Raw genomic sequence first — 11,401 nt, forward strand, 5'->3', positions numbered from 1 at the left:
GGGAGGGGGGGCGGGCGCAGGGAGGGGGGCGGCTCATCGCAGGAGCGCCCCCTACTGGCCCGCCACACGTGGTGGCAGAGGTGGGATCCAAATACCCTGCCGTATTTGAGGCATAATTTGGGGAAAAAGGAATAGAGTCACTGAAATCCCTTGAGCAAACAATTTCCAATTTGGCATCGGGTCGACTGGATAGGGTAGAGAGTCAGGATGGCGGACGAGTACGTCCGGATGACTGTGCCCGAACTGAAGGATCTGGCCCGCCACAGGCTAGTCCTGAAATGTCTCTAGGAAAGTAGTCTGTATGCAAAGTTAGAAAATGCTAGTTTCATAGTTTCAGGGTCGGAAGGGACCTAATAGAGCTTCTAGCCCGACCCCCCGCCAGGGCGGGAGAACCACCAAAAAAAAAAACAACACACACCCTAAAAACAAAAACGGGACTCAAATGAGTCCAGCCAGGTAAGTATCCAGCCTCTTCTTAAAGACCCCCAGGGTAGGGGCCAGCACCACCTCCCTTGGAAGTTGGTTCCAGCTCCTAGCCGCCCTAACTGTGAAGTAGTTTTTTCGGATGTCCAATCTGTACCTCCTCTCCATCAACTTGTGCCCATTACTCCTTGTTATGCCAGCGGGGGCTAGGGGCAACAGCGTCTCCCCCAAACCCTTCTGGTTCCCCCTAGTGAGTTTATAGACGGTCACCAGGTCCCCCCTCCGCCTTCTCTTGTGGAGGCTGAATAGGGTCAAGTCCCGCAGTCTCTCCCTGTAGGGTCTGCCCTGTTGTCCCCGGATCATGCGGGTGGCCCTCCTCTGGACCCTCTCCATGTTGTCCACATCCCTCCTGAAATGGGGCGCACAGAACTGGACACAATACTCCAGCTGCGGCCTGACCAGCGTCGCATAGAGGGGGAGGATCACCTCCCTGGCTCTACTCGAGATGCACCTGTGGATGCACGACAAGGTCCGGTTAGCCCTGCCATCCATGACCTCGCATTGTCGGCCCATGTTCATCTTGGAGTCAATAATGACACCAAGATCCCTTTCCGCCTCCGTGCTCTCCAGTAGGGAGACCAATCTTCTGTGTCATTTTTAGATTACTGGTATATAACTTCCCTCAATGGCATTAAAGACTTCCAAACTGGTATCCCAAATGACTGCACTTCTCTGAAAGGACATGCAGTTCCTCTTCAATTGTTTAAAGGAAGAGTACACACTAAAACCTATGTTCGCATATCTAGATCTTGTAAAACCCTTTATAATCAAAACAGATGTGTCCAATTCTATGACCAGAGCTGTACTGTCACAGTAACGTGGCCCCCAGAATCACCTCCATCCTACTTTTGGAAACTCACATCTGCAAAGCAAACGTGATGATGAGTCACCACTCAAAGATGGGGCAGACACATGCCTACTAAGAATTTATAACACAGAGCCCACTGGGATTGGCATTTACAGCACGAAAGGTATGCACACACAGAGGCCCTAAAGCCACCTGTTGCTATCTGCTCAAACCTGAGCACTGCTACACCTTTGACAGTTGGATGCCTTAGCAGGTGAAGCTGTAGAAGTACATGGCACTGGTTTAGGAACTACATTTCTCTCTGCTGCCATGACACATCCGGTAATGAAACCGGCTGTGCAAGTCATGAGCTTCTGCCTGCAGCACAACATCCTGCGCCTGTGGTTTAGCAACTTGGTCCTGGAGGCTTTGTATTAGATTCAGAACATCAGTCAGAGGATGAGTAACAAGTGCGGCAGACTAACAGCTATCTGCTCAGACTGCTCGGAACAAAAGACTCAGAGGGACATGCCATGCGACAGGCACAAAGCTGGGCAGCAGCTCAGGTAAATGCTGTATTGAACAGAGTTCAGATAGGCTGTGTTCACAGAGTTCTCATAACTAGTGTGTGACAGCATCTGGTGCTGCAGTGACCAATCCAGAAAGGGAAGGGCCTTAATTGATCATGATCAGAGGGCACACACGCATGATCACACATGCATGATCAGAGGGCAAGAGAACAGGCCTTATGAAGAGAGGCTGAGAGCCATGGGACTCTTCAGCCGGGGAAAGCGCAGGCTCAGGGATGACTTGGTGGCAGCCTACAAGTTCGTAAGGGGTGTGCATCTGGATATGAGGGAAAGCCTGTTCACCAGGGCATCCCACGAGATGACAAGGTCCAGTGGTCACAAACTCCTGCAAGACTTTCAGGCTGGACATAAGGAAAAATCTCTTTACTGTCTGAGCCCCAAGGCCTGGAATAGACTCTCCCCAGAAGTGGTGCAAGCACCTACTCTGGACACTTTTAAGAAACATTTGGATGTCTATCTTGCTGGGATCCTTTGACCCCAGCTGACTTCCTGCCCCTTGGGGAGGGGGCTGGATCCGATGATCTTACAAGGTCCCTTCCAGCCCTGATGTCTATGAAATCAAGGGAATTCACATAATGCTGCCCCAGGAGGCTTGCGCCTGAACCTGTTTCTGGTACATCAGTGGCCAAACCACCAGGCTACAAAGTCACAGAATCATAGAAAATTCAGGTTGAAGGGACCTCAGGAAGTTACTTCTAGTCCAACCCCCTGCTCAAAGCAGGACCAGCCCCAACTACATCATCCCAGCCAAGGCTTGGTCTAGCCGGGTCTTAAAAACCTCTCACTTGCTTTGGCCCAATAAATATAGGTTTACACAAAGTGGAACAATTTCAAAAGGAGACTGAAAGCTATCCAACTGCGAATGCCTGGCAACTCCGTACATGGTATTCTTCAGGGAGGCAGGTTATGCAAGTTCAAATGCCTAGTCCAATTCAGACAGGAAAAGTATTTGAACACACGTCTCCAACATCCCAGGGGCATGCTCTAACTTCTGGGCTGTTGGATAAGAGGCTCCAAACCTCCGTTTTATACCAACTCACTTGGGTGTCACACGCTGCAAACGTGCCTACCAGATCAGGCCTTACAAGCAAGAAAGATGGAGAAATGCCTAGTTTGCAAATCCTCTCGGCGTTTAGTGTTAAGTCACTCAGCACTGGCAGAGTTTCAGTGGTTCGTTTTCATGCTCAGAGGCAGAGGTATAAGCATCTAAGGCACTTCTGTGGTAGAAATGTATCTGACATGGGAAAGTAGACACCTTATCTGTTCAGTGGCAACCGGGCAGGGACTTCAGGTCTGGGGCCTGAGATGGGGTGGGCTGCCACTGCCACATTATGGACTAGCCCATAAGAGCCAAGCAGCTTGAGGCTGTCCTCTCCTGTTCCCAGAGCCCTACCTGCTCATGGGTGCTGAACTTAAGAGGCAAAAAGCCAGCAGCAGCATTTTGGTTAAGGAAGAGGACAGACAGGCTGCTCTGATAGGAACTAAGGAGCCTAGCAACTCAGGAACTGTCTGAAGGCTCTGGCTTACCAGAGAACCTGCTGGGACGGCTGGCTTCACTCTGGGCTGCTGTGCTTATTAGAAGCCGAGAGCTGGTTGCGGGGCTCTGCGAGAGGCTAGTGCCCCTGGGCCCATCTGCAGCAAAGGGAGACTGAACAGGGGGCGCAGAGAGGCTGAAGCACAACTGAAAGGAGCCATATGTAACACTGAGCTACAGACGAGCCACTCAGAGGAGTGGGAAAGAGAAGCACAAGAAATAAGTGAGTTAAAAATGCCTTCATGAGAGGTGAGGTAGGAAGCACCTTGGGGATGCAGCGCCAGACCAAGGAAAACTGGCTTCAACTGTTTTATGCAAGGTCCCTGGACTAGAACTCACAGGAATAAGGTACACTTGGGTTCCTCTACCAACCCTTGTGGAGAAGTGTTCAAGGCCTGGAAAAACCACTGGATGCCACTTTAAGAGAAGAGTCTCTCTTAGGACCCTGGCAGACAATGTAGTCACACAACTACTTCAGCATCCGAGGGTGCTGAAGGCACTGGCCGACATCACTGCAGAGCCACTGGCAGGAATATTTGAACGCTCGTGGCACACGGACCGAGTCCCGGAGGACTGGAAAAGGGCCAATGTGGTCCCCATTTTCAAGAAGGGGAGGAAGGAGGACCCAGGCAACTATAGGCCAGTCAGTCTCACCTCCATCCTTGGCAGAGTCTTTGAAAAAATTATCAAGGCTCACATATGCGAGAGCCCGGCAGGACAAGTTATGCTGAGGGGAAACCAGCACGGGTTCGTGGCAGGCAGATCGTGCCTGACCAATCTAGTCTCTTTTTATGACCAGTTTATGAAACGCCTGGACACAGGAGGAGGGGTGGATGTCGTATACTTAGACTTCAGGAAGGCCTTCGATACGGTATCCCACCCCATACTGGTGAACAAGTTAAGAGGCTGTGACTTGGATGACTACACAGTCCGGTGGGTGGCGAATTGGCTGGAGGGTCGCACCCAGAGAGTCGTGGTGGATGGTTCGGTTTCGACCTGGAAGGGTGTGGGCAGTGGGGTCCCGCAGGGCTCGGTCCTTGGACCGATACTCTTCAATGTCTTCATCAGTGACTTGGACGAGGGAGTGAAGTGTACTCTGTCCAAGTTTGCAGATGACACAAAGCTATGGGGAGAAGTGGACACGCCGGAGGGCAGGGAACAGCTGCAAGCAGACCTGGACAGGTTGGACAAGTGGGCAGAAAACAACAGAATGCAGTTCAACAAGGAGAAATGCAAAGTGCTGCACCTAGGGAGGAAAAATGTCCAGCACACCTACAGCCTAGGGAATGACCTGCTGGGTGGCACGGAAGTGGAAAGGGATCTTGGAGTCCTAGTGGACTCCAAGATGAACATGAGTCGGCAGTGTGACGAAGCCATCAAAAAAGCCAATGGCACTTTATCGTGCATCAGCAGATGCATGACGAATAGGTCCAAGGAGGTGATACTTCCCCTCTATCGGGCGCTGGTCAGACCGCAGTTGGAGTACTGCGTGCAATTCTGGGCGCCGCACTTCAAGAGGGATGCGGATAACCTGGAGAGGGTCCAGAGAAGGGCCACTCGTATGGTTAAGGGCCTACAGACCAAGCCTTACGAGGAGAGACTAGAGAAACTGGATCTATTCAGCCTCCGCAAGAGAAGGTTGAGAGGCGACCTTGTGGCTGCCTATAAGTTCATCACGGGGGCACAGAAGGGAATTGGTGAGTATTTATTCACCAAGGCGCCCCCGGGGGTTACAAGAAATAATGGCCACAAGCTACTCTTTCCTGCTTATGCAGGGGGTCGGACTTGATGATCTATTGAGGTCCCTTCCGACCCTAACATCTGTGAATCTATGAACTAAGATCTGTGATATGTCATTCTGGATCCCCAAAATTGCAGGTCCTGTAATGCTGGGTGTGCTTGATAAGACATGAGATTTTTGGGATCTGGGATAAAATTCTTCAAATCTCAATCATGCAACTGCAAGCATGCAAGAAGCCTGGCACTGGGGACCAGGCCAGCTGCAGGCATGCTTTTTAAAGCTCAGCATCAGGGCCCAGGTTCCGTCTGTACCAGGAATGTCAAATACATGGCCCAGGGGCCAGATACAGTCCACAGAACCGTATGATCCAGCCCAGGGGCCACTGGACCACCCCCTGCGCTGCTTGCAGCTCCGGGTCTATCCCACATACCATGCTGGCCCCACATGCACAGCAAGCCTCTGGGCCAACACGGCTGCATGTGAAGTGTGGGACTGGAGCCCATGTCATGGGCATGCACAGGAGGTCAGTCTGGACTGGCCCACAGAGTGGCCCAGCGACCCTCATCGGCCCACAGGGCCAGATGTTTTACATCCCTGCTCTATAGCATAGCAAGCATGGTGAGGGCTCTCTACTTTGCTGGTTCTAAGGTTGTGGAGCAATCATATAGGAGGAAAGAGATAGGAAGGAATGGATTAAAGACAATTGCTCTACAGTTTGTTATTCAAGCAATAACCCCTTCTACATTGTTTTCTACAAAGGACCCAGTTCTGACCTCTGGGAAACACTTGAATAAGCCTAGAATAGAAGGTTATAATTCTTGACACTATGTACATACTGGTGTTAGAAATAATCAGCTAGCACAGCTTGCTTTGGCAAGGAGCCCTGTGTCTTGGAGGAGCAGGACAAGGAAGAATGTACTTCATATTAGTTTCCATCCCATACAAATCCATTGTCTGATCTATTAGCATAACTACAGTCAACCCCAACTCAACTACAAGACATAACCCCCTAACTTGCCACAGGTAAAGCGGGGGTACCACAGGGTGTTAAATGTGGTGTAAGAGTGTTGTTGCCATGACTGCTTAGAAATTATGTAAGGCTTGGATTTCCTAGGGTGATGTCTTTCATTGGACCAACTGTACATTTGGGATAGAGTTAGGCAAGCTTTTGAATGCAAGACATTCTCCTTCAGGTCTGACTAGAACAAGCCAGGCACAGCATAGTGAAAAGCAGTTGCAGGAAGGGATGAGAGAAAGTGCCAGGGGTAGTTAAACACACTTAAGTGATCTAGGGAAGAGGGTCACACCTCCTCTCGCACTACAGAGGAAGGCAACACCCCCCTTCAGTCCATGCCAATCTGACCACGAGGGAAAATTCCTTCCTGGCCCCAAATATGGCAGTTGGTTTGACCCTGAGTGGAAGAGCAAGACCGTCTGACCAGGAGTCTCTGTGTTTCAGCCCCAGCAGGAGCATAGGCAGACCCCAGTCAAAACCCCCAGCCTCAGCTGCAGCCAATACCCAATGCTTTTGAGAAAAGCCACACAAAAAAAAGCCTGAATGCACATAGCAGCAGGTGGGAAATATTCCCTCCCAGCTCTATGCAACAGCCAGCAATTCCTAGAAGCCTAGGAAATCCCCATAGTAGAGCATATGTATAGCTACACCTATATCATCCCTGACCAATGCTTGTCCAACCTCTTCTTGACAACCTGCAATGACGGAGGTCCCACAGCTCCCTGGACTATTCCACTGCCTCACTGTTGTAGCAGTGAAGAGGGGTTTCCTGACATCCAGTCTAAATTTACTCCTAACGGCAGCCCTTCAGAGATTCGAAGGCTGCTATTATGTTCTCCCCTTCTACGCCTTTTCTGCAAGCTGAACATGCCCAACTCCTTCAACCTCTCCTTGTATGATTTGCCTTCCAAGCCCTTCATCATGTTTGTCACTTGCCTCTGGACACTCTCTTCTTATTGTTCACCTGATGCCAGGTTTCTGGCAGGTTTAACACTGCCCAGGCATCTAGCAAAGTTATTTTTTCTGTCAATCAGATGAGGATAATGCTAGTAGGAGTTGAAACCCAATGCCTAGAGGCTTTACAAACTGCCTAGAGCAACGGTATCATTCAAAAGAGGGTCACAGTCAGTTCAGCTGGCCATTTGGAAAACGTCTGTGTCAAAAAGAACAATAGAGAAGAGCAATAAAAGAGACAAGGGAGCAGAATCTTTTTTGCTGACACAGAACCACTGGAAACAGACTAACCGCTGACTAGTAATTTATGCAAAGACACCTATATATTTTTGGTTTGTCCCTTTCATTTAGCTATTAACTTGTCAGCCATTGCAGTTCTCTGGGACAGAACGTGTGTTATTTGCCTGCACGTGCCCTGTGACAACCATTTTTTGACTAACCCTCGCCTACTGCCAGCAAGCCCAAGTTTTACCAGTTTTAGTTCCCCCTCAGTTGAAGCCACTGTCCAGTCTATTTTGTCTGGATCTTCCAGGTGTATTTGATGAACATATTTTATAGCTTAATTTTATTCAAATAAATTGTTTGGTATTTTTATATTTCGATCCCTTCAGGGGATCAACAGTATAGGTGTTTTGAAGGTTATAGCTGTGAAAAGATCTTAAAAATCATAATAAAATTATAAAAACATGTCTGTCCAGAGAAAACATTGGTAAACAATCTGGTCCACTAAGTATTCAAGACAGCAACATGGGATCATCTTTGTCCAGACTGAAAGAGTTAAAAAAGGTATTGTTTTGGGTTTTTTTAACATTTGTTCTGAGCTTGGAGCTAATATGCTCTTCTACACTCTAATTCTCTCAAAACTAGCCACTTTGGCTGCGTCCCCATGAGCAGGGGCATGCGGTTGTGCTGTTGTGTTTTTGCCCTAGCGCACACCCCTGTACGTGGGGTTAGTGCAGGGAAAAATGCTCCAGGTGGGGCAGAGGAGGCTGAGGCCGGCACCTGTGCTAGCCCCAGCAGCCTTACCTGGGGTCGTCCCGGGGCAGCAGCGGCCGTGATCAGGCAGCAGGGAGCCTGGCCAGCAGCCAGATCATGGCTCTCTGGTTGGCCAGGGTCCTGGTCTGGTGGCACAAGCTCCTGCCACATGCACTGCACCATATTTTCTTTGTGGTAGTTTTTATTGACACTGGGATTTCCCAGTGTCAAAGAAAACCCACCGCACTACAATTTCACAGCGTGGCAAATATGGGCACGTGTGCAGTTTGTGGCGCCACAAACCACACATACGTGCTCACCTATAGTTTCATAGTTTCAGGGTCGGAAGGGACCTAATAGATCTTCTAGCCCGACCCCCCGCCAGGGCGGGAGAACAACCCAAAAAACACAAACAAAACCACTCACCCTAAAAACAAAAACGGGACTCAAATGAGTCCAGCCAGGTAAGTATCCAGCCTCTTCTTAAAGATCCCCAGGGTAGGGGCCAGCACCACCTCCCTTGGAAGTTGGTGCCAGCTCCTAGCCGCCCTGACTGTGAAGTAGTTTTTTCGGATGTCCAATCTGTACCTCCTCTCCATCAACTTGTGCCCATTATTCCTTGTTATGCCAGCAGGGGCTAGGGGAAACAGCGTCTCCCCCAAACCCTTCTGGTTCCCCCTAGTGAGTTTATAGACGGTCACCAGGTCCCCCCTCAGCCTTCTCTTGTGGAGGCTGAATAGGTTCAAGTCCCGCAGTCTCTCACTGTAGGGTCTGCCCTGTTGTCCCCGGATCATGCGGGTGGCCCTCCTCTGGACCCTCTCCATGTTGTCCACATCCCTCCTGAAATGGGGCGCACAGAACTGGACACAATACTCCAGCTGCGGCCTGACCAGCGTCGCATAGAGGGGGAGGATCACCTCCCTGGCTCTACTTGAGATGCACCTGTGGATGCATGACAAGGTCCGGTTAGCCCTGCCAACCATGACCTCGCATTGTCGGCCCATGTTCATCTTGGAGTCAATAATGACACCAAGATCCCTTTCCACCTCCGTGCTCTCAAGTAGGGAGCTCCCCATCGTATAAGTGTGCTGCTGGTTCCTACTACCCAAGTGCAGCACCCTGCACTTGTCCGTATTGAAACACATCCTGTTCCTGTCTGCCCACCCCTGTAACCTATCCAGATCCTTCTGCAATCTCTCTCTCCCTGCTAGCGTGCTCACCTCCCCCCAAATTTTGGTGTCATCAGCAAATTTAAACAGGTTGCTTTCCACCCCAACATCAAGATCGCTGATGAAGAAATTGAACAGCGCAGGGCCCAGGACCGAGCCCTGAGGGACTCCACTACCCACCTCCCCCCAAGTCGAGAAACCCTTTCTGCCCGAGAAGCCTCTGCATTTCAGTTCATTAAATTAACATTTACAACTTGGTGAGCTATCACTGAGCATGACAGATCTTGATGTTAAGAACTTAGCAAAATACTGGACATGCCTTGGGTCTTGGATGTAACTCAGGGAAGAAGACCCCCATGACATGCCAAACAGCAATGAATTTGTAAATCTAAATAGTTGGTGCTTGTTTAAATAGATAAGTAAGAGAAAATCTGAGCTACAGGAAGGAAAACAACCCAAACTGAATGAGGAGAAGAGAAACCGTATCTTGGATGGCTGGTTAGATTTAAATATTCTTTTTCTGGTTGACTTAGGTTTCCATGTAAAATCAGGCACCTCCCAAGAAAAGCAGTACAGGATCTGAAAAGAAGAAAAGAAGTGAGGTGGGGGTCCCACTAACCTGTTAATAAAACCAGCTTCTTCCCTAGTATCCACAAGAAGTATGTTTGCTTGTCCAACAGTTACACTTCCACCTCTGGATTTTCCACAGTGCCTCTGTGCTTTTAGATGCGAAACCCTTCAGAGCAGGGAGCCACTTTTTTGTGCGCTGTACTCTGCTGAATACATTGTGATTACTAAATTCATTTGATACAGCAACTACAGCATCAGCTTACAAATTACATCAACCAATAAAGGGTAAGGACAGCATTTCAGTTCTGAAATGAGACCTTTTCTGAATGCAGCGCTTCCTCTTTCCTCTCTCCCCTTGCTAGAAATCCAAGCAAAGACAGCAATGAGTAAGTCTTCCAACAGCAGCTATATTCAGAAAGAATAAAATTCACTCCTGAACTGAAAACCAGCACAGAGGCTCATCACCCTTCAGTATTATGAAAAGATGACAAAATAGAAAGAAAGCAGTGCTTTGGCACTGACCCTCGCACGGGGATGAATTTTAACCATCATAGGCTTGGCTGAACACTAATGCCCCAGGAGAAGAAGGAATCATGTTGCTCTTTCTTAGGAAGAATTCAAGACAAATTCCCCCAAACCCCAGGAATTCAGGATACATTTGCAGGACCATTACCTCAAGTCCGTTGCCCAGCCAGAAATCACTCTGACAAGTTACCCCATTTCTCAGGTTTCCTACTAACCAGAATCGCTGTCTCTCTCATGCAGCTCTTACCACGCTCCCTGATGTTGACTCCGTGAGCAATTATAAACAGCAGCAGGCCGACTCCAGTGGCATGTGGGATCCTGCCCTAGAGAAGTGAACTATACTAGTGACTCTGCACAGGAGCAGGTAACCGAGGTCCTCTCTGACAGCAGCCCACAGAAATGGACTATGTTGGTATCTCTGTACACAGCAGGTGACTCATGGGCCATGGCTGAGAGTAGTGACTGCTGGAGCTCATTTTGGTCAGAATTGTTCTCTGTACCCGAGCCCCTGTGATTCCTTAGAAAATGGACACCCAGACCCCAAAGCTGATGGGCGCCTATTAGGAAAACAAGGCAGTTTGTCTCCATCCCCCCGGAGCTGCACCTGCTTTCCCCCGTCCCAGTCCAGCCACCGAAGACAATGACAAACCTCCCGCTGGCCGTAGGGGAGCCAACTTTCTGCCCAGGTGTGGGAGACCTATCACAGAGCTGTGGCTCTCCCAAGGCCTGATGCTCCCAGGGCCAGAAAGCAGAGGTGACAGCAGCATGATTGATCCAGTGGTGGCACATGCAGCAGCAACCCAGGAGGATGGATCAAAGACCAAGCTGCTCCTGGTGCCACCTCCTTCCGCCCTGGCAGGGGTGGGGCAGGGCAGGGAAAAAGAGGCCATGCACGGAGTCAACAGAACCAGGTCGGACCTGACCAGAGCGGAGCCAGAACCAGCGCCAGCACCAGCACCATGGACAGCCCGGCCTGGCTGCTGCTCCCTGCTGGGTGGTGCTACTGCTGCGGGGCTGTGGGCTGGGGCCCAGGGTGTGCAGAAGCCTCCTGCCTCCAG

The 11,401-nt window shown here is 50.0% G+C and overlaps 1 long non-coding RNA gene across 1 annotated transcript in view; it reads right to left on the reverse strand.

Annotated features, from left to right (window-relative positions):
* LOC112551448 overlaps positions 1-11,058 on the reverse strand; it is a 30,554-nt gene extending 19,496 nt beyond the window's left edge. The window contains exon 1 of the long non-coding RNA XR_003095759.1: positions 9,868-11,058. This is a non-coding gene — a long non-coding RNA (uncharacterized LOC112551448). The remainder of the gene's footprint in view (positions 1-9,867) is intronic.
* Positions 11,059-11,401: the final 343 nt, after the last annotated feature.

Source organism: Alligator sinensis, unplaced genomic scaffold (genome assembly GCF_000455745.1).
Source record: "Alligator sinensis unplaced genomic scaffold, ASM45574v1 scaffold407_1, whole genome shotgun sequence".
Lineage (NCBI taxonomy): Eukaryota > Metazoa > Chordata > Crocodylia > Alligatoridae > Alligator > Alligator sinensis.